At 42.1% G+C, this 22,678-nt stretch overlaps 4 long non-coding RNA genes across 4 annotated transcripts; 2 read left to right on the plus strand and 2 right to left on the minus strand.

Moving 5' to 3' along the window:
• Positions 1 to 11,455: 11,455 nt before the first annotated feature.
• Positions 11,456 to 11,972, plus strand: LOC113567032. The gene is made up of 3 exons (XR_003409310.1): positions 11,456 to 11,487; positions 11,546 to 11,677; positions 11,746 to 11,972. It is a non-coding gene; the product is annotated as an uncharacterized LOC113567032 (long non-coding RNA).
• A 428-nt stretch (positions 11,973 to 12,400) lies between these two features.
• Positions 12,401 to 12,775, minus strand: LOC113567033. Its single transcript, XR_003409311.1, has 2 exons — positions 12,717 to 12,775; positions 12,401 to 12,661 (listed from the first exon to the last, which is right to left on the minus strand). It is a non-coding gene; the product is annotated as an uncharacterized LOC113567033 (long non-coding RNA).
• Positions 12,776 to 14,811: 2,036 nt separating this feature from the next.
• Positions 14,812 to 15,160, plus strand: LOC113567034. The gene is made up of 3 exons (XR_003409312.1): positions 14,812 to 14,867; positions 14,929 to 15,060; positions 15,129 to 15,160. It is a non-coding gene; the product is annotated as an uncharacterized LOC113567034 (long non-coding RNA).
• A 1,339-nt stretch (positions 15,161 to 16,499) lies between these two features.
• On the minus strand, positions 16,500 to 16,908 carry LOC113567035. The gene is made up of 2 exons (XR_003409313.1): positions 16,818 to 16,908; positions 16,500 to 16,760 (listed from the first exon to the last, which is right to left on the minus strand). It is a non-coding gene; the product is annotated as an uncharacterized LOC113567035 (long non-coding RNA).
• Between the last annotated feature and the right edge of the window lie 5,770 nt (positions 16,909 to 22,678).

The following is a 22,678-nucleotide window of genomic DNA, read 5'->3' on the forward strand; positions in this document are numbered from 1 at the left end:
GTTTTATTATTTTGTTAATTAAGTTAAGGTTGAAATAGTTTTATTATTAATCATTTCTATGTATGTATATAGGTATTCTTGTTAGTTTAGATATTTTTTATTTTTTATAAAGGATTGGAATCCTTTTTTTAAATTTTTGGGGAATATGGAGCTTAAAAATGCTTTTAAAAGCAGCTCAAGTCGACTCGTAGGTCCCCAAGATTATATTTTGGCTAGAGTGACCCCATTGCATCGTGATGGCCTCCCCGTGGTGTTCCCTGGGTACCAATTTAATGTATTAAATTGGGAGCTAATTCGAGCGGCGTTTACGTATAAAATATATTTTATAACTTACATTCATGTATGTAGATCATAAGCTCACGTATATACTGACTGAGTACCGGGTATAAAGTAGAGCCGCGGCCTTTGCCGCGGCTCACAACGTTCCCCCTCGTTTTACTTTATCAATGATCTTTTAACTTTACTGATAATAGAAATAGGCTCACCCTTTCTTCCAGTAATTAATGAGAGTATAGGGGAACAGTCCCCTATATGGTATATTATTATACATTTTTATCATCATTAATGTGTGCTCTGTGGCCCAGTAATGAATATGTAAGTGCACTAGCCCTGGTTCTTGATAACATAACCGAATCTTATCATACAATGAAATGTGGTCGGGGCTATGTTTTCGGTACACACCGGTGGAAGTGCGACTACACTATCCCCGTGAGGCCGGCTGGAAACAGGTCCTGGCACGGTCATGTCTCTGCCAGGATGCTGGCGAATGGTAGTCGGGTGGAGAGAAGAAAACTCTCAGTGAAATTACCCCAATCCAAGGAGACACTGTTATATGCCGAGGGATGCATGGCCGGGGGGTGCCCGGTTTCCCGTTTTCGTCGGTTATATTCGTTTGGTGTCAGTAGGATCCAACTATCAATTAAGACAAAGTCATGCCTCGCAAATCAATTTAGCGTCGATCGTTGTCTGTGCATACGTATACACAACATCCATTCTTCAGAACTACAGCGGTGAAATTTTTCGTTTTCGCTTGTCACCATTGCTGTTCGTTGCTATTCTTGTGTGGTTTTCGTATACGCACCAGCCAAGCGACGATCTACCCTAAATTTGTCGGGTATATTGGTTTTCACCTCGTTTGGTGAGTCAATATTTTTCGTTGTGAAAAAGGTAGCCCCAATTTATGTGATTTCAAAAGTAAATCGGTAAACTTTGTAATAGTGATAATCGGAGCCTGGCTGAATAATTAATAAATATAAGTTTTTGATCCGCCGTGCAGTCCTCTTGGTCGTCAAAGCGCCAGGAGGCTGATATAGAGTCCTTGTTCATGTCACTATTCCTCGCCACTGGGGCCGCTGATAACACACCATCCCCGCTGTCTATGGCGGGTATGCTATAGGCTATGTCAATGTCGAAGTGTCCAGAGCTGGACAAGAGGCTCACTTTGAGTCATTTGCCACCGAACGTTTGATGCTGTGACTTCTGCTTTCGATCTGGAAAAAGTTAAAGAATGATCAGGGGATCTGCTAATCCTCCTTACAAAGTTAATTTAATGCGTGATCGGGTCATAGTCCATGGCACGGCACATGTGTAATCATATTTAGGAATGCCAGAAATTCTTCAGTTACAAAGGTTCAGGGTTAACTGGTCCGAAAAGCGGGGGAAGAATATTTTCTGGGGGCCGACAATCGAGCTCCTCTTCGCTGCTCCTTACCTCTAGATCCATTCCCGAGTCGTTGAACAGCTGAGCGTGCTTTATTTAGCTTCATCGTGTCGACCTATTGAACAGATACGTCTGCAAGATGCGCGTCATGATTTTCCTTTAGTCCAGCTGTTTTCGTAATCAAAAGAGTATATCACATTTCTAAGGCAGTGAATCGATTTCTTTGAAATTTATGATTTTGAATCGTTTCTACAATATTTACATTTTGCTAATGGTAACGGCTACGGCTACTGTCCCCACTCGTTCCAAATGGGGGGCTGCAAGGCCCTTTCATTCAAATTCAAAATCCGCCTGCTGTGAAATTGCAGTGAAACAAGGTATGTTCGAATGTTCACCAAGGTATTGCCTGTTTTTTCCCATGAAAATTACTGCTCATTTTTTTCGTTGCAGGGGAGAGCAGCAGTGTGACCGTCTAACCACTAACCATACAGTATAGTGTATGGTTACAGTATGGTTAGTGGTCTAACCCTCCGAAATACCGCAAATATACCGATGAAAAACCAAACTTATCCCATTTAAGCGCCATTTATTTAAACAATATAACAACTTGAGTTAAACCACTAACCACACTGTATGGTTAGTGTTTAATCCGCGGAAAATAATACTGTTTGTAAATTATTTTTGTAGATCCATCCTATCCTTCCCCTTTACTTGCAAAAAAAACCACGATATCTTCCACCATCTATGCTGAACTACTTCAGTGGAGTTTATTTTAGTACAAGCTGGTCGATAATGGGTTAATCGTTCTCTGTCCAATCATATTCCTCGATTTTGACCGACACCCCTAAACACATAATTTTATCTGATTGATGAATAACTTTTCTACAAGATTGGCCAATTTTGAGGACGCCTTTCTATTGTATTGTTTATAAAATAATATTTAAGCAAAAAAGGTTAAAGCATAAAACGTAAATGAGCATAAAGTGAAACGTAAGTGAAATGTTACGCTTATTTACTTTAATTAGTATTAAAACTCTGTTTTCCAAGCTGATTTAAATCATTACTAATTCAATTTACTATTTCAAATAGAGACTGTTTCGGTAATATGTACTTGTAAAAACAATAATAAAATCTAAAATATGAATGCTTCAATGCTAAAAGAGATCTTAGTTGGTAAACATTCCCCGAATGTAAACAAAGTTCGGTTAAAATTCTCGACCAACGTCGTAAAAAGTCGCTCGATTTCTCGCTCCCCCCGCCGTCTAGCAAGGTGTATAGATCGCTCTCATCCTCCCACTCCCACTCTTCCTCGCTATATTCCTCCCACTCGTCCGCGCTGACTTCATATGACATTTTATAGTGGATAATCAAATACGGTTTATCAAGGTCAGTCATCTAAAACAAAGTACGGAAGCACAAATTGAGACTTTAGGGATGTCAAAAAATTGTCAAAAACCAGTCAACGCAAAGTTTACAAAAAACTGAAACAAGCAATCCATGCCCCCAAAAACCCCAAATGTCAAATTCGATGTCGTATGACACTGCTGGAAAAATATCAGTATAGTTCGGAGCGTCCGGAGTTAAACACACAAAAATAAAATTTAAAATTTTTAGAAATATTTATTTTGGATTAATTTATTTGTTGAGACAACGAGCTTTTTCGCTGACTATGATTGTTCAATAATTTCACAAATTATTAATTTCCGAAAACGTTATAAATTTTATTATAGGTATTTTGTGTGTTGAGGGTGGCCGAAGATGCCAGAGCCTTTTACAATAGTATTAGAGTGACACACTTGGATGAGGCAAGCGAGCCGATCTCGAGCCAAAGTAATAGATTGGGGACAAAAAGGGTCTGTTCTCCAACTATATCAAGCGGTAACTGCTAGAGCAGGCGCAGCTGCTGACGGCTTAGCGACGGCATAGGAAAGAAAAGATAACAAGAGCGAGCATAGATAAGAATAGATGATTAAATGAGAGCATGTTGCTGAGCGAGCATAGATAAAGCTACGCTTACGTTACGTTAGTTTAGTATAATGACCAAAATAGAAAAGAAGGTGAATTGATAGGCAATAAAACAATGGTATAAAATTTACACTCGGGCTTCGCCCGAACATACTCCCCCCGTGGAAGGATCCATGCCTTTCACCTCATCTCGGAGAGGCAATAGACATAGTTTTGCAAGTGCTCTTCGGCTAACACCTGTAGCCATCCTGATCAAGGCGACTCGAGATACGCCATCAGCTCCTGGGATGAGCTCGAGGATTCTCGCTAGAGGCCACTTCAGAGGAGGGAAGTTCTCGTCCTTAACAAGAACGACATCATTGACGTGAAGCTCAGGATTCCGGGTGCGCCACTTCGTTCTTTCTTGAAGACTGGTTAAATACGATTGGCGCCAGCGAGACCAAAAGATTTGCTGAAGCTGTGTGACCTTCTGCCAACGGTCCAAGCGATCGACGTTTAAATGAACCAAGTCAGGCTCCAAGAAGGTTGTGATAGGGGCGCCAACTAGAAAATGGCTGGGCGTGAGTACATCGAGATCTGCAGGGTTCTCTGAAAGAGGAAACAATGGCCTTGAATTAATGATTGCACAGATATTGCACGCGAGAGTGCGCAGCTCATCAAATCCAAGAAGCGAGGATCCGAGGGCACGTCGAAGATGATGCTTAGCAAGCTTGACTGACGCCTCCCACAATCCTCCAAAATGTGGCGATCTAGGAGGAATGAAACGCCAATCGATGCAATCGTTGAGACAAGCTTGATGCACGGCTTCTTGATGACTGTCGCTTAGGAATAGCGACTTAAGTTCCGCCAGTTCGTTCCGCGCTCCAACAAAATTTGTGGCATTATCTGACCAAATACGAATCGGTCTTCCACGGGTGCAAATGAAACGGCGAAGAGCAGAGAGGAACGCAGATGTTGTAAGATCCTTCACAAGCTCGATGTGAACCGCCTTGGTGGAGAAGCATATAAAAATGCTCATGTAGCACTTTAGTGGGGGCCGGTTTCGAACTTCTGATTTATACAGGAACGGACCGCAATAGTCCACGCCGGTAACTAAAAATGCACGAGATTCGCTGACTCTGTCCACCGGAAGATCTGCCATTATTTGCTCGAGAGTTCGAGGCTTCACTCTAAAGCATCTGACACACTTTTGGATTACGTGTGCTACGGTCTCTGGCATCTTCGGCCACCCTCAACACACAAAATACCTATAATAAAATTAATTTCCGAAAACGTTATAAATTTTATTATAGGTATTTTGTGTGTTAAGGGTGGCCGAAGATGCCAGAGCCTTTTACAATAGTATTAGAGTGACACACTTGGATGAGGCAAGCGAGCCGATCTCGAGCCAAAGTAATAGATTGGGGACAAAAAGGGTCTGTTCTCCAACTATATCAAGCGGTAACTGCTAGAGCAGGCGCAGCTGCTGACGGCTTAGCGACGGCATAGGAAAGAAAAGATAACAAGAGCGAGCATAGATAAGAATAGATGATTAAATGAGAGCATGTTGCTGAGCGAGCATAGATAAAGCTACGCTTACGTTACGTTAGTTTAGTATAATGACCAAAATAGAAAAGAAGGTGAATTGATAGGCAATAAAACAATGGTATAAAATTTACACTCGGGCTTCGCCCGAACATACTCCCCCCGTGGAAGGATCCATGCCTTTCACCTCATCTCGGAGAGGCAATAGACATAGTTTTGCAAGTGCTCTTCGGCTAACACCTGTAGCCATCCTGATCAAGGCGACTCGAGACACGCCATCAGCTCCTGGGATGAGCTCGAGGATTCTCGCTAGAGGCCACTTCAGAGGAGGGAAGTTCTCGTCCTTAACAAGAACGACATCATTGACGTGAAGCTCAGGATTCCGGGTGCGCCACTTCGTTCTTTCTTGAAGACTGGTTAAATACGATTGGCGCCAGCGAGACCAAAAGATTTGCTGAAGCTGTGTGACCTTCTGCCAACGGTCCAAGCGATCGACGTTTAAATGAACCAAGTCAGGCTCCAAGAAGGTTGTGATAGGGGCGCCAACTAGAAAATGGCTGGGCGTGAGTACATCGAGATCTGCAGGGTTCTCTGAAAGAGGAAACAATGGCCTTGAATTAATGATTGCACAGATATTGCACGCGAGAGTGCGCAGCTCATCAAATCCAAGAAGCGAGGATCCGAGGGCACGTCGAAGATGATGCTTAGCAAGCTTGACTGACGCCTCCCACAATCCTCCAAAATGTGGCGATCTAGGAGGAATGAAACGCCAATCGATGCAATCGTTGAGACAAGCTTGATGCACGGCTTCTTGATGACTGTCGCTTAGGAATAGCGACTTAAGTTCCGCCAGTTCGTTCCGCGCTCCAACAAAATTTGTGGCATTATCTGACCAAATACGAATCGGTCTTCCACGGGTGCAAATGAAACGGCGAAGAGCAGAGAGGAACGCAGATGTTGTAAGATCCTTCACAAGCTCGATGTGAACCGCCTTGGTGGAGAAGCATATAAAAATGCTCATGTAGCACTTTAGTGGGGGCCGGTTTCGAACTTCTGATTTATACAGGAACGGACCGCAATAGTCCACGCCGGTAACTAAAAATGCACGAGATTCGCTGACTCTGTCCACCGGAAGATCTGCCATTATTTGCTCGAGAGTTCGAGGCTTCACTCTAAAGCATCTGACACACTTTTGGATTACGTGTGCTACGGTCTTTCGGCCACCGATTGGCCAGTACGTTTGACGAATGATGGCTAATAGCGACTGGGGTCCAGCGTGAAGGTGCTTTTCGTGTAAGTGCCGTATCAGAGCAGAAGTGATGGAATGATTCTTGGGCAATATTATGGGATGCCGTGCTTCAAAGTCCAAGGTAGAGTTTTTAAGACGCCCTCCAACTCGAAGCAAACCGCAATCATCTAAAAATGGCGAAAGAGAGGCGATCGAGCTTGAAGCCTTGATGTCCTTTCGCGTTTCCAGGGCTCTTATTTCAGTGGATAGACGAGATTGTTGAGTAAGACGAATAAGCAGTTCGGTTCCCAAACGCAAGTCCTCCACAGTTATTCCAGACTTTCGTCGATGAATGAATTTGCATACATACGCAAAAATTCGTTGCATTTTGGGGAAGGAATTTACAAACTTTGATTCTTCCACCAAATATCTTGACGCGCAGTTTGTAATTAGTATGGTTTTTCGTACCTCCAAAACCGGCTCTGGAAGAGCAGGTGTACTTGGCCATTGATCCTTACTGGCTGTCAAGTATGTAGGTCCATACTTCCAAAGATGAGAATTGATGAGCTCAGCTGGTAATGATCCTCGAGAAAGCATATCGGCAGGGTTTAGATCAGTTGGCACGTGCAGCCAAGACATTCCAGATGTGAGTTCCTGAATAACAGAAAGTCTATTAGCGACAAATACATTGAAGTTGGATGGTTGATTCTTGATCCAAGCCAAAACGACTGTGGAGTCACACCAGCAATAATAAGAGCACTTGAAGTTCATCAAAGACACTTCATGCATAAGCTGAGCGAGTAGCGCTGCACCACATAATTCCAACTTGGGTATTGTGATAGTCTTCAGTGGCGCTACACGAGATCTGGAAGATAGAAGATTTTCCTTGACTCCATTGTCGCCTTGCGAAACAGCGTAGATGCAAGCTCCATAAGCACTCATGCTAGCATCACAAAATCCATGCATTTCAAGGTTGCTGCTTCGAAGGAAAGATAGGCGCGGGAAAGAAATTTGTTGCATAGAGTCAAACTGCTGAATAAAGTTGATCCAAGTTGTGCGTAAGGAGACTGGCAGACTTTCATCCCAATGAAGCTTTTCTTTCCACAGCTGCTGTAGAAATATTTTTGCTTTAGTAATAACTGGCCCTATAAGTCCGAGTGGATCATAAAATCGTGCAATAGTTGACAATACAACTCGCTTAGTTGGTTTCGAAGGGACTTGATTGGGACAGAATGAAAATAATAGCTCATCCGAAGTGGGATTCCATGCTAAACCTAGCGTCTTGGTTACATCGCTGCCATCAGTAAATTTAACAAATGTTTCCCTATCTTCATGGGGTGTTTGATCGAGTACATATGTATCGTTGGAACACCATTTTCTGATCTTGAAATTTCCTTTGGCTAATAGTCCTGACACCTGGCGAATTATTTCCAGCACCTCATTTGTAGTATCTCCCCCCGTTAGCAAATCATCCACGTAAAAGTCCCGCAGCACAACTTCAGAGCCAATTGGATATGACGAACTCTCGTCTGCCGCTAGTTGGTGCATAGAACGGACGGCCAGAAATGCTGCTGGTTTCGTTCCATAGGTCACGGTATCCAGCTTGAATGTCCTTAGCTCCTCGAGGGGTGAGTCACGCCACAGTATGCACTGCAGAAAACTATCTTGGGGCGAGACACGGACGCATCTATACATTTTACAAATGTCACCAGTCAATGCTATACGAAAGGTACGAAATCGAAGAAGAGTCGTAACTAACTTTGGCTGAATTGTTGGGCCTGACATCAATATATCGTTGAGGGAATATCCTGTAGATGTACAAGCGGATCCGTCGAAAACTACTCGGAGTTTTGTGGTGGTTTTGTCTTCTCTTAAGACGCAGTGATGAGGAAGAAAAAATTTGCATTGTTTAAGTGCGTCACTTTTGACAGGGGACATGTGATTCAAATCGACGTATTCCTTTATAAATGCGGCGTATTGGGCCTTGAGAAGCGGTTTGCGCTCTAGATTGAGAAATCTGCGATAGGCTTGTTGATAAGAATCTCCAAGAAGACTGTCACTCAGCTTTAAAGGCAATTGAACGCAATATTCGCCACTTGGAAGCCGACCGCAATGTTTTTTGAAATGTTCCTCGCAAGCAATTTCCTCCTTTGTTGCTTCTGTAGCGGGACCGTGGCAGTTTTCCACTTCCCAGAACCTTCGCACTAGCTCATCCAAACCAACGGTAGGCGTTTGACTCAATTCCGTCGAACTAGAGGCAGCTAGGAGCACTGAGCTGCGGGAGTACTGACCTCCACCTGTGACAACCCAGCCGAGACGGGTTTTTTGTATTATAGGAAGTCCCCTCTCCAATTTGATCTGTCCAACGCATAAAATGTCGTAAAATAAGCTGGCTCCAATAAGTACATCGATGCGCTGAGATTTGTTAAAGTGTGGGTCAGCAAGGCTGATATTGGATGGCATTTCCCATTTGGATACATCAAATGAAGAAGCAGGCTGGTTTCCTGTAATACGTGGAGCAACGAGAGCTGTGAGACTCGTGAAGTAATCGGAAGTCCTGGATTGAATGACCAAATTAACTGAACCTTCCGTGTGAAATGCAGAATCAGCGCCGATACCCGATACTGATACCGACCCTTTGGCTCGTTTCAGCTGAAGCCTCTGAGCAAAGCGAGAGGTTATTAAATTAATCTGAGAGCCTGAATCCAGAAGAGCCCGGCAAGGAAGAAGATCACCAACTCGACTCTTTATCATAATGACTGTCGTGGCTAGAAGCACTACGTCTGAGCTAAGATTCTGAGCAGGAGGCGAGCATGGTGATGAAGCGGCAACAAGAGAACTTGAAAGATTGGGGCCTGGGCATAAGTCTGTCTGAATAGGAGACGTAGTAGCGTTTGCAGGTTCCGTGTTAACTGACGTAGGCAGCGGATTGTTGATATGTAAAAGGGTATGATGCTTTTCACCGCATGTGCGACAAGAGCCTGAACTGCAGGAGGTATTCCGATGTCCCTTCTTCAAACAGTTGAAGCAAACTCTAAGCTTCCTTGCCTCTCTAAGACGCAAAGATGGCTAAAGGTTTCCAAAGCGAGTGCAGCTGTAAATGTTATGCCCTTTATTATCACAGAACACGCATTCCAATACGATTGTATTTGTAGCAACAAGACTGTGTTTTGAATGAGTGATTCGTTTATGTTTTCCAACCTGACTGCTATGGATTTGAATCAACATAGCTTGATCCATGGTCTCCATGGCTTGACATCTCCTCTCCAAAAAAGCCGAAAAATGGTCCCATGTTGGTATGACGTTAGGGGGCGACAGCTCCTCCCATTTGGTCCTGGTATCAGAGTCGAGATACTTGTATGTGGAGTGAACGATGATGCATCCAGCTATTTCCTCCATGGTACCCATCGATCTAAGCGCTCTCATGTGAGAATGAAGCTTGTCCGATAAAGTACGTAGCTTTGTAGTTGACCCATCTTCAACCTTCTCATGCCTCAGAATCTCAGCGACGTGTGCCTGAAAGATTAAACGTTTATTATTGAAACGATTGTTTAAAATGTCCAATGCAATATCATAATTGCTCTCCGATACTTCCAAAGAGCGAACAGCCTCCAGGGCAGGTCCATCCAAACATGAGCGCAGGTGCTGGAACTTCTCAATCTTTGATAGAAAGGGCTCCTGATCTATTACTGTGCTAAACATCGAGTAAAAGTCTGCCCACTCAGTATAACCTCCACGGAAAGTGGGAAGTTTAATGTCAGGAATATGATATCGTGACCGTACATTTCCGGAGGCAGTAACGTTGAGCTCGGGTCGTATCGTTGAGTGATGCGGCATGTTCTGGGTAGTCCTGCGGAGTGCTGAGCGAATACGAACTTCGATTTCCATCGCCAAATCCTCAAAATTGTTGCTTAAGTCGCTGCCAATTTCGCTTACATCAAGCTCTTCTAAATTAGAATGCGTAACATTAAATGAGTCGGATATTTTTTCCAAGAATTTTAAATGAACACTTAGCGCATCTTCACTGATTGGGTTGTTTTCATCATTCAATATCGTCTCTCGAAGTGAAACGGCTTTGTTGTCTATTGAGAGTGCCTTTAGTTTGTAAAAAGACACCCTGTTTTCCGGCACGTCATTAGACTCATCCATTTTCGACAGGCAGCAGCGAGCAAAGCACAAAGAAGAATCGAAGAACCAACCGTTTGATTTTTTTTGGTATGCAAGCGCAAGTGCAGCGAACCCGAAGCCGCTAATGCACGTAGCTGTATTAGTGCTTGTAAGCAAGCGCGCGACGAAATGGGAACTAACCGCTTCGCGTTCGAACAGTTATGTTTAGCGGATAATTTTCACTGTTTATAATTGTTTATTTCCAAATTGTTACTGACGATCACGTCGGGGTCACCAAATGTTGAGACAACGAGCTTTTTCGCTGACTATGATTGTTCAATAATTTCACAAATTATTAATTTCCGAAAACGTTATAAATTTTATTATAGGTATTTTGTGTGTTGAGGGTGGCCGAAGATGCCAGAGCCTTTTACAATAGTATTAGAGTGACACACTTGGATGAGGCAAGCGAGCCGATCTCGAGCCAAAGTAATAGATTGGGGACAAAAAGGGTCTGTTCTCCAACTATATCAAGCGGTAACTGCTAGAGCAGGCGCAGCTGCTGACGGCTTAGCGACGGCATAGGAAAGAAAAGATAACAAGAGCGAGCATAGATAAGAATAGATGATTAAATGAGAGCATGTTGCTGAGCGAGCATAGATAAAGCTACGCTTACGTTACGTTAGTTTAGTATAATGACCAAAATAGAAAAGAAGGTGAATTGATAGGCAATAAAACAATGGTATAAAATTTACACTCGGGCTTCGCCCGAACATTATTCAAATAAGTTTAAGCATAAAGTGATTCGTTTTTTTTTTACTAAAGTTAAGCATAAAGTAAACTTACACATGTTTGTACATGTGTGCATATTCCTACAGGCCACATACACAGGCGGGAAAGAGTCATCTGTTCTGTCAATCGTCCAATCTCTCAATCGTTCTACTGGTACATCTGACATACGACATATACCTGTAATACGTAAAGACTGAACACGAAACTACAGGTTAGTATTAAACAAAATTTGAACTTTATGTTGAAACAAATAATTCGCCATCCAACAGGTCCGCACATTTCACACGACTAAAATACAAGCATTGTAGAGCCCCCCCATCAATTTAAGCGACTAACACAATTCAAGTGTAGATCTGGTGCACACAAAACAGTTTAGTAACAGTCAACACAAAAAACTACAGGTTCGTTTTATTGAAGAAAAATATAAACTTAATTTACGATTAGACTAATGAGCTGACTATTCAAACAGGTAAACACATTTCCTCCTGATATCGGATCGGGTCAGGGGTCTGGGGTCAGGATCTTCGAAGTGAGCGTATCTTGAACGTATCTCTTCAATAGTATCAGCAGAGCTCGAGGTGCTTGTGCTCCTACTGTTCGAAAGCATGTCGGCATATCTCTAGTTCAAAGGAAATAAAGGACAATGAAGTTAATATATTTTGATAAACTTGAGAATTATATATTTTTATACAAAATAAAACATAGAGGTGTGCGGTTATTTCAGGGATAATTATATGCAACCAGGTACAAGTGCTTATCATACGAATCATGTTGGGGCATGGCGCAGGTTTCTTTTCCCAAAGAATTCGCTGGATAATGTCCAACACTCGTTCAGTGTCCTGGGATGGATGCGACGCGCCTCTGCTGTGCCATTGTCCGGGATAATTGCCAATTGACCAAATGGAGAGTTCCGGCCCCGGTTCCTGCTCCTGATTCTGAACCCAAGAAACGTTAAAAGTAAATGGAAATGCAATTTTATTTATGGTTATGCACAACATTTTTTTCTTCTTAGTCCGCGTCGATCTTATGTGAATTTATTTTGATTTTACAGAATAGCGCTATGATTGCTATGCTATGATTTAAATTTATATTTTTGGCCCATTCGTTGATATTAGATAGATATCTTTGTGTATTCTAGTATCAAAATATAATCATTTTTAGTATCAAAATATAATCATTCTTAGTATCAAAATATAGAGTAAATAATGCAATGACTTCATTCGCTTCTTCATTCATCGACCAAAAATGTGCAACTATTGGATTGCGAATAGTTTTTAATTTCCGATATCTTTTCATGTCTTGTGGCATCCATGTCACTGCCCGGGAAACGTAGTGTCCTGCCCAGACGATTGTCGAGCCGTGTAGCATGTGGTGATATCAGCCGCCTAGAAAAGTTAAAATTTAAACAAACTTTACCACCACAACACCATTTATGCTTACACTGTGTTCGATGTACCGCAAACCGAAAGCAAACGTAAACCTCTGTGTACCAGCGCAGTTGCTGAACCTGAGCTCCGTTGTGATCGACGTAGAGATGGCAAAATCTACTGAAATATTTCAAATGGTCCAAATTTTGATTTTTTTTATACCCGATACTCAAAATGAGTATTGGGGTATATTAGATTTGTGGTAAAAGTGGATGTGTGTAACGTCCAGAAGGAATCGTTTCCGACCCTATAAAGTATATATATTCTTGATCAGCATCAATAGCCGAGTCGATTGAGCCCTGTCTGTCTGTCCGTCCGTCCGTCTGTCCGTCTGTCCGTCCCCTTCAGCGCCTAATGCTCAAAGACTATAAGAGCTAAAGCAACGATGTTTTGGATCCAGACTTCTGTGATATGTCACTGCTCCAAAAATATTTCAAAACTTTGCCCCGCCCACTTCCGCCCCCACAAAGGGCGAAAATCTGTGGCATCCACAATTTCGACGATACGAGAAAACTAAAAACGCAGAATCGTAGATGACTATATCTTACAGAGTGCAAAATCTGAACCAGATCGTATAATTATTATAGCCAGAATCACGAAAACAATTTCACTCTTTCTCGCTCTGTCTCACTCTAACACACAGGTTTCATGGTCGGTTTTGCCAATTGCAAAATATGAGTTCAAGGATCTCAGAACCTATAGAAGCCAGAGCAACCAAATTTGGTATCCGCACTCCTGTGATATCGGACCTTGACCGTTTCATGTCCAAATTTCGCCACACCCCCTTCCGCCCCCGCAAAGGACGAAAATCTGAGGCAACCACAAATCTCAGAGACTATTAAGGCTAGAGTAACCAAATTTGGTACACACACTCCTTTAAGATGTCACTATAAAACGTATATCTCAGAATTTCGCCCCACCCCCATCCGCCCCCACAAAGGACGAAAATCTGTTGCATCCACAATATTGCAGATTTGAGAAAACTAAAAACGCAGAATCATAGATAATGACCATATCTATTAGATTGCTGAATCTGGATCAGATCAGATCATTTTTTTAGCCAAAAGGAACAAATCAATTTGCAGTGGCTACGCAGCGCCCGACGTCACGCTCAGACTGATTTTCTGTCTCTCTCGCACGCACTCTTTGTCGTGTCGTTAAATATTAGCGGCGTCTGCCGGAGGAGAGCCATACTGACTTAGTATCGGGTATAACCGTAGAGTTGCGGTGTCCGCAGCAACTCACAACGTTCCCCCTCGTTCGTTTTCGCTTGTCACCATTGCTGTTCGTTGCTATTCTTGTGTGGTTTTCGTGTACGCGCCAGCCAAGCGACGCTCTACCCTAAATTTGTCGGGTACCAATATTTCACCTCGTTTGGTGAGTCAATATTTTTCGTTGTGAAAAAGGTAACCCCAATTTATGTGATTTCAAAAGTAAATCGGTAAGCTTTGTAATAGTGATAATCGGAGCCTCGCTGAATAATTAATAAATATCCGCCGTACAGTCCTCTTGGTCGTCAAAGCGCCAGGAGGCTGATATAGAGTCCTTGTTCATGTCACTATTCCTCGCCACTGGGGCCGCTGATAACACACCATCCCCGCTGTCTATGGCGCCCCGCAAAGGACGAAAATCTGAGGCAACCACAAATCTCAGAGACTATTAAGGCTAGAGTAACCAAATTTGGTACACACACTCCTTTAAGATGTCACTAAAAAACGTATATCTCAGAATTTCGCCCCACCCCCATCCGCCCCCACAAAGGACGAAAATCTGTTGCATCCACAATATTGCAGATTTGAGAAAACTAAAAACGCAGAATCATAGATAATGACCATATCTATCAGTATTATCTATTCCAGTATTCTCACACGACATCGAATTTGACATCTGGGGTTTTGTGGGGCATGGATTGCTTGCTTGTAAATAATATGAAACAATACAATATGGATCAACTAATGCCAAAAACCCCAAATGTCACACAAAAATAAAATTTAAAATTTTTAGAAATATTTATTTTGGATTAATTTATTCAAATAAGTTTAAGCATAAAGTGATTCGTTTTTTTTTTTTACTAAAGTTAAGCATAAAGTAAACTTACACATGTTTGTACATCTGACATACGACATATACTCGTAATACGTAAAGACTGAACACGAAACTACAGGTTAGTATTATTAAACAAAATTTGAACTTTATGTTGAAACAACTAATTCGCCATCCAACAGGTCCGCACATTTCACACGACTAAAATACAAGCATTGTAGAGCCCCCCCATCAATTTAAGCGACTAACACAATTCAAGTGTAGATCTGGTGCACACAAAACAGTTTAGTAACAGTCAACACAAAAAACTACAGGTTCGTTTTATTGAAGAAAATTATAAACTTAATTTACGATTAGACTAATGCGCTGACTATTCAAACAGGTAAACACATTTCCTCCTGTAATCGGATCGGGTCAGGGGTCTGGGGTCAGGATCTTCGAAGTGAGCGTATCTTGAACGTATCTCTTCAATAGTATCAGCAGAGCTCGAGGTGCTTGTGCTCCTACTGTTCGAAAGCATGTCGGCATATCTCTAGTTCAAAGGAAACAAAGGACAATGAAGTTAATATATTTTGATAAACTTGAGAATTATAGATTTGTATACAAAATGAAACATAGAGGTGTGTGGTTATTTCAGGGATAATTATATGCAACCAGGTACAAGTGCTTATCATACGAATCATACGCGCCTCTGCTGTGCCATTGTCCGGGATAATTGCCAATTGACCAAATGGAGACTTCCGGCCCCGGTTCCTGCTCCTGATTCTGAAGCTGAACCCAAGAAACGTTAAAAGTAAATGGAAATGCAATTTTATTTATGGTTATGCACAAAATTTTTATACCCGATACTCAAAATGAGTATTGGGGTATATTAGATTTGTGGTAAAAGTGGATGTGTGTAACGTCCAGAAGGAATCGTTTCCGACCCCATAAAGTATATATATTCTTGATCAGCATCAATAGCCGAGTCGATTGAGCCATGTCTGTCTGTCCGTCTGTCCGTCCGTCCGTCTGTCCGTCTGTCCGTCTGTCCGTCCCCTTCAGCGCCTAATGCTCAAAGACTATAAGAGCTAGAGCAACGATGTTTTGGATCCAGACTTCTGTGATATGTCACTGCTCCAAAAATATTTCAAAACTTTGCCCCGCCCACTTCCGCCCCCACAAAGGGCGAAAATCTGTGGCATCCACAAATCTCAGAGACTATTAAGGCTAGAGTAACCAAATTTGGTACACACACTCCTTTAAGATGTCACTATAAAACGTATATCTCAGAATTTCGCCCCACCCCCATCCGCACCCACAAAGGACGAAAATCTGTTGCATCCACAGTATTGCAGATTTGAGAAAACTAAAAACGCAGAATCATAGATAATGACCATATCTATTAGATTGCTGAATCTGGATCAGATCAGATCATTTTTATAGCCAAAAGGAACAAATCAATTTGCAGTGGCTACGCAGCGCCCGACGTCACGCTCAGACAGATTTTCTGTCTCTCTCGCACGCACTCTTTGTCGTGTCGTTAAATATTAGCGGCGTCTGCCGGAGGAGAGCCATACTGACTTAGTATCGGGTATAACCGTAGAGTTGCGGTGTCCGCAGCAACTCACAACGTTCCCCTCGTTTTCTGCTTAGTCCGCGTCGATCTTATGTGAATTTATTTTGATTTTACAGAATAGCGCTATGATTGCTATGCTATGATTTAAATTTATATTTTTGGCCCATTCGTTGCCAATAAAAATAATTAGATATCTTTGTGTATTCTAGTATCAAAATATAATCATTTTTAGTATCAAAATATAATCATTCTTAGTATCAAAATATAGAGTAAATAATGCAATGACTTCATTCGCTTCTTCATTCATCGACCAAAAATGTGCAACTATTGGATTGCGAATAGTTTTTAATTTCCGATATCTTTTCATGTCTTGTGGCATCCATGTCACTGCCCGGGAAACGTAGTGTCCTGCCTAGACGATTGTCGAGCCGTGTAGCATGTGGTGATATCAGCCGCCTAGAAAAGTTAAAATTTAAACAAACTTTACCACCACAACACCATTTATGCTTTCACTGTGTTCGATGCACTGCAAACCGAAAGCAAACGAAACCTCTGTGTACCAGCGCAGTCGCTGAACCTGAGCTCCGTTGTGATCGACGTAGAGATGGCAAAATCAACTGAAATGTTTCAAATGGTCCAAATTTTGATTTTTTTTTTTTTTCACTTTTTGCTTTTTGTATAAACAAAATAATCACTTTATGCTTAAACCTAATGGAAGAAAAACCGAAATAAATATTCCTCGGAATTTAGAATTTTTAAAATTTTATTTTTTTGTGTTTTACTCCGCACGTTCCGGACTATACTGATATTTTTCCAGTATTCTCACACGACATCGAATTTGACATCTGGGGTTTTGTGGGGCATGGATTGCTTGCTTGTAAATAATATGAAACAATACAATATGGATCAACAAATGCCAAAGAAGTGGGTTAACTCGAAAAATTTGGCCACCATTCTGGTCTACCCGATGGAGTCCCTCGTGGATACGGTGGTGGAAGCGGATGTGCTCTGAGCTCTTTAAGAAACTTGAAGCGACTCCGATGCCAGTAAGAATCTGGTAATGCCCCGGCTTTTAATATAATTTACAGGTGAATTCTCACAGATAGGGGCTATGGGAATATTTTTCCAATCTTATTTTACTTTATCAATGATCTTTTAACTTTACTGATAATAGAAATAGGCTCACCCTTTCTTCCAGTAATTAATGAGAGTATAGGGGAACAGTCCCCTATATGGTATATTATTATACATTTTTATCATCATTAATGTGTGCTCTGTGGCCCAGTAATGAATAAGTGCACTAGCCCTGGTTCTTGATAACATAACCGAATCTTATCATACAATGAAATGTGGTCGGGGCTATGTTTTCGGTACACACCGGTGGAAGTGCGACTACACTATCCCCGTGAGGCCGGCTGGAAACAGGTCCTGGCACGGTCATGTCTCTGCCAGGATGCTGGCGAATGGTAGTCGGGCGGAGAGAAGAAAACTCTCAGTGAAATTACCCCAATCCAAGGAGACACTGTTATATGCCGAGGGATGCATGGCCGGGGGGTGCCCGGTTTCCTGTTTTCGTCGGTTATATTCGTTTGGTGTCAGTAGGATCCAACTATCAATTAAGACAAAGTCATGCCCCGCAATTCAATTTAGCGTCAATCGTTGTCGGTGCATCCGTATACACAACATCCATTCTTCAGTACAACAGCGGTGAAATTTTTATACCCGATACTCAAAATGAGTATTGGGGTATATTAGATTTGTGGTGAAAGTGGATGTGTGTAACGTCCAGAAGGAATCGTTTCCGACCCCATAAAGTATATATATTCTTGATCAGCATCAATAGCCGAGTCGATTGAGCCATGTCTGTCTGTCCGTCTGTCCGTCCGTCCGTCTGTCCGTCTGTCCGTCCCCTTCAGCGCCTAATGCTCAAAGACTATAAGAGCTAGAGCAACGATGTTTTGGATCCAGACTTCTGTGATATGTCACTGCTCCAAAAATATTTCAAAACTTTGCCCCGCCCACTTCCGCCCCCACAAAGGGCGAAAATCTGTGGCATCCACAATTTCGACGATACGAGAAAACTAAAAACGCAGAATCGTAGAAGATGACTATATCTTCTAGAGTGCAAAATCTGAACCAGATCGTATAATTATTACAGCCTGAATCACGAAAACAATTTCACTCTTTCTCGCTCTGTCTCACTCTAACACACAGGTTTCATGGTCGGTTTTGCCAATTGCAAAATATGAGTTCAAGGATCTCAGAACCTATAAAAGCCAGAGCAACCAAATTTGGTATCAACACTCCTGTGATATCGGACCTTGACCGTTTCATGTCCAAGTTTCGCCACACCCCCTTCCGCCCCCGCAAAGGACGAAAATCTGAGGCAACCACAAATCTCAGAGACTATTAAGGCTAGAGTAACCAAATTTGGTACACACACTCCTTTAAGATGTCACTATAAAACGTATATCTCAGAATTTCGCCCCACCCCCATCCGCACCCACAAAGGACGAAAATCTGTTGCATCCACAGTATTGCAGATTTGAGAAAACTAAAAACGCAGAATCATAGATAATGACCATATCTATTAGATTGCTGAATCTGGATCAGATCAGATCATTTTTTTAGCCAAAAGGAACAAATCAATTTGCAGTGGCTACGCAGCGCCCGACGTCACGCTCAGACAGATTTTCTGTCTCTCTCGCACGCACTCTTTGTCGTGTCGTTAAATATTAGCGGCGTCTGCCGGAGGAGAGCCATACTGACTTAGTATCGGGTATAACCGTAGAGTTGCGGTGTCCGCAACAACTCACAACGTTCCCCCTCGTTCGTTTTCGCTTGTCACCATTGCTGTTCGTTGCTATTCTTGTGTGGTTTTCGTGTACGCGCCAGCCAAGCGACGCTCTACCCTAAATTTGTCGGGTACCAATATTTCACCTCGTTTGGTGAGTCAATATTTTTCGTTGTGAAAAAGGTAAGCCTGGCTGAATAATTAATAAATATAAGTTTTTAATCCGCCGTGCAGTCCTCTTGGTCGTCAAAGAGCCAGGAGGCTGATATAGAGTCCTTGTTCATGTCACTATTCCTCGCCACTGGGGCCGCTGATAACACACCATCCCCGCTGTCTATGGCGGGTATGCTATAGGCTATGTCAATGTCGAAGTGTCCAGAGCTGGACAAGAGGCTCACTTTGAGTCATTTGCCACCGAACGTTTGATGCTGTGACTTCTGCTTTCGATCTGGAAAAAGTTAAAGAATGATCAGGGGATCTGCTAATCCTCCTTACAAAGTTAATTTAATGCGTGATCGAGTCATAGTCCATGGCACGGCACATGTGTAATCATATTTGGGAATGCCAGAAATTCTTCAGTTACAAAGGTTCAGGGTTAACTGGTCCGAAAAGCGGGGGAAGAATATTTTCTGGGGGCCGACAATCGAGCTCCTCTTCGCTGCTCCTTACCTCTAGATCCATTCCCGAGTCGTTGAACAGCTGAGCGTGCTTTATTTAGCTTCATCGTGTCGACCTATTGAACAGATACGTCTGCAAGATGCGCGTCATGATTTTCCTTTAGTCCAGCTGTTTTCGTAATCAAAAGAGTATATCACATTTCAAAGGCAGTGAATCGATTTCTTTGAAATATATGATTTTGAATCGTTTCTACAATATTTACATTTTGCTAATGGTAACGGCTACGGCTACTGACCCCACTCGTTCCAAGTGGGGGGCTGCAAGGCCCTTTCATTCAAATTCAAAATCCGCCTGCTGTGAAATTGCAGTGAAACAAGGTATGTTCGAATGTTCACCAAGGTATTGTCTGTTTTTTCCCATGAAAATTACTGCTCATTTTTATACCCGATACTCAAAATGAGTATTGGGGTATATTAGATTTGTGGTAAAAGTGTATGTGTGTAACGTCCAGAAGGAATCGTTTCCGACCCCATAAAGTATATATATTCTTGATCAGCATCAATAGCCGAGTCGATTGAGCCATGTCTGTCTGTCCGTCTGTCCGTCCGTTCGTCTGTCCGTCTGTCCGTCCCCTTCAGCGCCTAATGCTCAAAGACTATAAGAGCTAGAGCAACGATGTTTTGGATCCAGACTTCTGTGATATGTCACTGCTACAAAAATATTTCAAAACTTTGCCCCGCCCACTTCCGCCCCCACAAAGGGCGAAAATCTGTGGCATCCACAATTTTAAAGATACGAGAAAACCAAAAACGCAGAATCGTAGAGAATGACGATATCTTTTAGACTGCGGAATCTGAATTGGATCGTATTATTATTATAGCCAGCATCTAGAAAACAATTTCATTTTTTCTCGCCCTGTCTCTCTCTAACACACACGTAGCATAGGCGGCTTTGCTTAGAGTAAAACATTAGCGCCTAGATCTCAGAGACTATAAAAGCTAGAGCAACCAAATTTGGTATCCACACTCCTAATATATCGGACCGAGACGAGTTTGTTTCAAAATTTCGCCACACCCCCTTCCGCCCCCGCAAAGGATGCAGATCTGGGGATATTCATAAATCTCAGAGACTATTAAGGCTAGAGTAACCAAATTTGGTATCCGCACTCCTGTTAGATCTCACTATAAAACGTATATCTCAAAATTTCGCCCCACCCCCTTCCGCCCACACAAAGGACGAAAATCTGTTGCATCCACAATATTGCAAAATCGAGTAAACTAAAAACGCAGAATCATAGACAATGACCATATCTATCAGGTTGCTGAATCTGGATCAGATCGGATCATTTTTGTAGCCAAAAGCAAGAAATCAATTTGCAGTGGCTACGCAGCGCCCGACGTCACGCTCAGACTGATTTTCTGTCTCTCTCGCACGCACTCTTTGTCGTGTCGTTTAATATTAGCGGCGTCTGCCGGAGGAGAGCCATACTGACTTAGTATCGGGTATAACCGTAGAGTTGCGGTGTCCGCAGCAACTCACAACGTTCCCCCTCGTTTTCGTTGCAGGGTAGAGCAGCAGTGTGACCGTCTAACCCTCCGAAATACCGCAAATATACCGATGAAAAACCAAACTTATCCCATTTAAGCGCCATTTATTTAAACAATATAACAACTTGAGTTAAACCACTAACCACACTGTATGGTTAGTGTTTAATCCGCGGAAAATAATACTGTTTGTAAATTATTTTTGTAGATCCATCCTATCCTTCCCCTTTACTTGCAAAAAAAACCACGATATCTTCCACCATCTATGCTGAACTACTTCAGTGGAGTTTATTTTAGTACAAGCTGGTCGATAATGGGTTAATCGTTCTCTGTCCAATCATATTCCTCGATTTTGACCGACACCCCTAAACACATAATTTTATCTGATTGATGAATAACTTTTCTACAAGATTGGCCAATTTTGAGGACGCCTTTGTATTGTATTGTTTATAAAATAATATTTAAGCAAAAAAGGTTAAAGCATAAAACGTAAATGAGCATAAAGTGAAACGTAAGTGAAATGTTACGCTAATTTACTTTAATTAGTATTAAAACTCTGTTTTCCAAGCTGATTTAAATCATTACTAATTCAATTTACTATTTCAAATAGAGACTGTTTCAGTAATATGTACTTGTAAAAACAATAATAAAATATAAAATATGAATGCTTCAATGCTAAAAGAGATCTTAGTTGGTATACATTCCCCGAATGTAAACAAAGTTCGGTTAAAATTCTCGACCAACGTCGTAAAAAGTCGCTCGATTTCTCGCTCCCCCCGCCGTCTAGCAAGGTGTATAGATCGCTCTCATCCTCCCACTCGTCCGCGCTGACTTCATATGACATTTTATAGTGGATAATCAAATACGGTTTATCAAGGTCAGTCATCTAAAACAAAGTACGGAAGCACAAATTGAGACTTTAGGGATGTCAAAAAATTGTCAAAAACGAGTCAACGCAAAGTTCACAAAAAACTGAAACAAGCAATCCATGCCCCCAAAAACCCCAAATGTCAAATTCGATGTCGTATGACACTGCTGGAAAAATATCAGTATAGTTCGGAGCGTCCGGAGTTAAACACACAAAAATAAAATTTAAAATTTTTAGAAATATTTATTTTGGATTAATTTATTCAAATAAGTTTAAGCTTAAAGTAATTCGTTTTTTATACCCGATACTCAAAATGAGTATTGGGGTATATTAGATTTGTGGTGAAAATGGATGTGTGTAACGTCCAGAAGGAATCGTTTCCGACCCCATAAAGTATATATTTTCTTGATCAGCATCAATAGCCGAGTCGATTAAGCCATGTCTGTCTGTCCGTCTGTCCGTCCGTCCGTCTGTCCGTCTGTCCGTCCGTCCGTCTGTCCGTCTGTCCGTCCCCTTCAGCGCCTAATGCTCAAAGACTATAAGAGCTAGA

Source organism: Drosophila persimilis, unplaced genomic scaffold, assembly GCF_003286085.1.
Source record: "Drosophila persimilis strain 14011-0111.01,24,50 unplaced genomic scaffold, DperRS2 tig00001528-arrow-arrow-pilon, whole genome shotgun sequence".
Taxonomy (NCBI): domain Eukaryota; kingdom Metazoa; phylum Arthropoda; class Insecta; order Diptera; family Drosophilidae; genus Drosophila; species Drosophila persimilis.